Source organism: Perca flavescens, chromosome 13, assembly GCF_004354835.1.
Source record: "Perca flavescens isolate YP-PL-M2 chromosome 13, PFLA_1.0, whole genome shotgun sequence".
NCBI classification, from domain to species: domain Eukaryota; kingdom Metazoa; phylum Chordata; class Actinopteri; order Perciformes; family Percidae; genus Perca; species Perca flavescens.
In genome coordinates, this window is record NC_041343.1 from 19813375 (window position 1) to 19818374 (window position 5000).

At 39.8% G+C, this 5000-nt stretch overlaps 1 protein-coding gene across 3 annotated transcripts in view; it reads right to left on the reverse strand.

The window, feature by feature from the left end:
* Nucleotides 1-5000, reverse strand: part of LOC114566614 (transcription factor COE1) — an 84532-nt gene that overhangs the window by 73976 nt on the left and 5556 nt on the right. The window lies entirely within an intron of this gene.

Sequence of the window (5000 nt, forward strand, 5' to 3'; positions counted from 1 at the left end):
GGTATTAAAAGGCGTTAGGAGTGGAGAATACTATAAATAGGAGAAAAGATGCGTTGTTGTCATTGTTGCAGTATTTTCATAGAGTAACACCAGGCTTATATACCAGGACACCCCTATGAAGATGTACTTTTTTTGGGGACTTTTTAACTACAGATTCATATGCATTTGGTGCTCTAAGACACATGGTTGTTGTGTATGTGGGATTCATTTAAATTAAACTACAGTGCCAATGCTCTTCATAATAAAGGAACATGGTGCTCTATAGCCCAGAGGAATAAGCTTTGCTTTGGCTAAACAGACAATACTTGTTAGTAGGATCAATTCATTGTTGGTTTTTGGACTTCTTTGGCCATGGCTTTGTTGACAATAAGATACAAACAATATCACCAGACTTATCCTTAAATTACAGGAAAATCTCCAAAAATTAGTTGCAACTTCATATTATATAATACCTAACTTCATATCATCCTTTTTAAAATTCAGGCTGAAGCAGGTTGTTCATAATCTTGTTAAAGGCAATCAAGACCCTCCAAAAGATGCCGGTCACTGTCTGCATCGGTGCATGGATGCATAAAAATGTATTTGCATGTTTTCAGACCGCTGCACTCTACATCTACCATGCGGGTGAGAGGAGATGACTATATTTTGCAGCACTGCGCTTGACGATATCAAACTATGAGGAATTAGATTTTTTTTCATGCTGTAGCTGTGGTGTATATTTATTTTCTTCCATCATGGTGTTGTTGGGTGTAACAAGTTAATACCCATTTCAGCTCAAAGACCCGGACATATACACATACTCACATCCACTTCACACACACACACACACACACACACACACTGTTCACGCATGTTTTACAAAATCCGATAACAACGATGTCTCCTCTGCTCACATGCTGCTCAGGTCTAATGTTCAAAAGCATAAAGTTGTATATTCACAGAGCAGTGGCCATAGTTTCTGCTCTTTAAAAAGGATTTCAGCTGAGGCTTTGCCTGCTTCCATTATACACTCTTCCTGCATCTGGTAAGGAAGCTCAGAATAAAGCAAAAGCTCAAGTCACACACCACTAAGCTATCTATCAATCAATACACACGCCTCGTCTGTCTTTGGTCTATTCCAGTCTGTTTGATCTGTCGTTCCAACTCCAGCAAGTCTCACCGAGTGACAAGTTCACTTTTCTCAGGGAGTGGTGAAGAAATTTCACTGTCCTCTCTGATAGTCTTCAGCTGGAAGTTCAGACTACCTGCTGAACATTAGTTTGAGCTTAAGACAGACAAAAAGCCCCTGCTGGGGACATTTAGCCCACCGTCACCTTTGGTAAACTATTTTCATTTAAAAAATTAGGGACATTTTGATACACTTCTGTGTTACACTGTACGAACACTAAATAAACACTTTCCCCAAAAGGCAACAGGTCACAACAGGCAATAAAACTGAAAAGCATTTCTTAGCATTGTGTGACTGACTTGCACTCCAATCCGCTTTTTGTGCTAACCTCAATGCATCTTGCTAACGGCACTGGATAAAAGATACTGGGCGGAAGCTGTGAGCTTTGGTTCTGCAGTACATGCATCAATCTAACAAACAAAAGTGGGCTGCATGCACCCAACCGTGACCCCCATACTGTGACAGTTCAGCATGAATACACGAACCGTTACAGCCCTACATGTGAATAACTGAAAATATAAATATTTCCCAAGTGATTCCTCTTTTTTTTACATTAGTCTTTTTGGTCTACAAACGGTCACAAATAATTTATTTTTCTTTTCTTTTTTACAAATTCAACACACTAAAAACCTGAATGCTGCATATTTCTGATGCTATATAGTAAATGGTGATGCTCAATATACCTTTGCACTGGAGAAGTGCAAAAATTGTAAAAAAACAATTGGGCTCAAACTATTGACAGATGATGAGGTTGTGTGCACATGTAGAAAAGAAGCGTTTTAAAGACTAACATTGTAAAAAATATCGCCTATGTGTGAGCTTGGACTGTCCCACCAGGGGCCCCAGGGCGAGCATGTTCCACATGGCGTCCCAGCATGAGCCGAGATGTAGACCGAACCCCTCATTTGTAGATACTGCAGCCCAACAGGGTCCTCAGAAACTAGCTTAGAGCTTTGTGGCATAAATGGAGAGCAGCAACAGTGGCTGTGCAGTCTGAGGGCCCCATTACAATATTGTTGTAGCCTAAAGCATTTCATACTAATAGCTAGTTGTCTCCCGGACTCTCTGTGTTTTCTGGAATTGGAGCCCCGATTTGTTTCAGGGCCCTGGGCCCCTGTCAGTTACAATTTTCCATGATTGTGCATATATTCCTGTTGCAAAAACTTCTGCAGGAAAAGTATCGATGCATGAATCCTCTATCGACAGGCTCCAGATTTATGCATCGATACTTTTTCAGGACTCCAGGGCTATGCACGCCTAGTCAATGCAGGTATGAGTTGTGCAATATAAAACTAAAATAATCTAATCTCAAAGCAGAAAGTGCAACTACAGGTAGACAGAGCTAATGTAACATTTCTAAAAGAGACAGTTCTACAAAAGAAGCTGTAGCTCATCAATCCAGAGAGCAAATAAACTGGTACTCATACTGAACACATTTCAACTGACCGCTGAAGCATAGAAGCTCCTGTTAACATGCCACTGACGTTAATTCAACAGCCAAGACATTTGAAGCGGTTTCTCTAATCCCTCTCCCTCCAAAATTGAATTGCAATATTTTCCTTTGATTACGGCCTAATGAAAGCAAATCTGAGTGTGTGGGAAAAAGAGGAAAAGATAGAGCAGACAGAAAAAGAAGAAGAAATGTACTTCATAAGCCATAGTTCTGTCTATGATTAGACCTGCTCATTGGAAAATGAGCCATGGGCGCCATGGGAAAAGAGTGGGCCAGGCAACTTCCTCTGAACTTGTTTCCTACCCTGGACAAACATGCATCAATGCCATCTCAACCTCTCTTGTCTTCTCTCTTTTATGCACTTTTGCTCTTTTGTTCTCTTTCTCTTTCACACACACACACACAGAAGAAAACCTTCACACCTCGGGGCTAGGTGAACGCATTTATCTTCACGAACAGAATTAGGTCTGATGTAACTGAGCTTTCCTCCAAAATCACAGAAGAGGTCAATAAATCCTTATACTGTATACGTTACTTCTGTTTTAATTTAAAAAGGTTCTTAAATCGATCACCTTTGCAACAGACGATTGAAATAAAAGACACAATATAAAGGTATTCATAGTTCTGATATGACACACACAATACCCATATTTCAGCCATCGATTGCAAGAGTTCTTCAACCAGAGGAGTGAAATAATTTGCTCAAACTCATACAGCAGTGGCAAGCAATTGTAGCAGAAAACTCAGTAATGCTGGAAATAAGCAAAAACATCTGTTTTGTGCAAAATCTTGCTGAACAAAACTTATCAATTTAGGTTTCTACTAACAAAACTGGTGCTAACAACATGGAGTATGTTATGTATAATTTTCTATACAGATAAGTGATAAACTAATTAAACAGGTGACTTTTTCATGTTGCCCATATGTCATAGATGATATCAATTTCTTTCCCAAGTGACTCCTTGCTTTGCCTAATATTAACTTGTCTCCCTTTGTGCCAGAAATGGGTCAAAATCTAACAATCCCTACCTTATTTGACCCTCTTTGGTTGCCAAGAGCAGTGCCCTTTACTGCATCATGATTGCTAGAATACTGTGGTATAAAAAACATTGCTGAACAGAAAATATTTACTAAAACTGACATATAGAGTTTATTATATCACCTGTTCTATCATGCTCTGCAACCTGATACATCTGGAGCTCCAATCAGAAAAAAACCCAACATAGAATGATTTGAAAAGAACATGTTATCCACCTTCTGTGGCAGGCCCTAGTGTAAATGTAACTTCATCTACCATAACTTATTCTACCATTCCAGCCCACGTTTGTCTTCATCACACTGTCACCTCGCTCGCTCTGCTCTTGTCTTTCATCTGCTTATTCCTCCTCTGCCTCCTCCCTCTCTCTGCCTCACCAGGCCTTTCATACAGCATCTCTGCCGCTCTTTCCTCCACCTTTGAAGTAGTGTGACATGTGCGGCGTGTAAACAAGGAGCCGTTAAGCAGGGCAACACACTTCCTCCTGCGTTAGTGTCAGGTCGACTAGCGAGCTAGTGATCCGACAGGGCCGCCGTGACAGACGCTTTATTCTCTGGGACAGAGTCGTGATCAACCGGCGCTCAACGCTCTGCGTCTGAAGACTAGGAGGCGCTCTCCTCCTCCATTTCACATAATCAGTGTTGGCCCTCTCAGCACACACATAGCAGGTAGACAAACAGAAATAGCTGAATAACAGAAATAAGTGCCAGCTTTATGTCCCAAACGTTGGACAAAGTTTTACTTTCTTGGCAGAATAATCACAGTCAGAACTGTGAAATAAACAGAATCAGTGATATGAGCCTAACAGAGCAGTACCCAGTAATATACTCAACACAGTACAAAGAATAACAACACTGATTAAATACCAAAGCTTAAAAGTCTGCACTTATAAAATGCATCCACGTGTATAAAGTATTGAGAAGTTTGATGTAAAGCCAAAAAAATAAGAATTTAGCATGTTATTGAATTAAATTATATTAAAAAAAAAAATCAATAACAAAGAGTCTGCTGCAAGCTGATATTCCACTAGTTTCTATGACTATATGCAAACTCTCATTGAAAGTTTTTTGCATTGATTGGTCTTTATGAAAATGTGTTCCTGGGGTTCACTTTCCATATTCTAAGAGAAATAAGTATGCTCACTGCTATTAGTATTTGATTGCAGCGTGACCCATGAAGGTTATTCAGCCCAATAGAGAGTAATCTAAACAGTTTCATCCTCATCTTTACCCCCACTTCTCTTTATGTTTTGGGGATTTTCTTGAAAATAGCTGCAGCTGCTTTATTACAATGTCAATGTGATTTGTTCTAGGTTTTCTTATTTCTGGATCAGGAAATGCGTT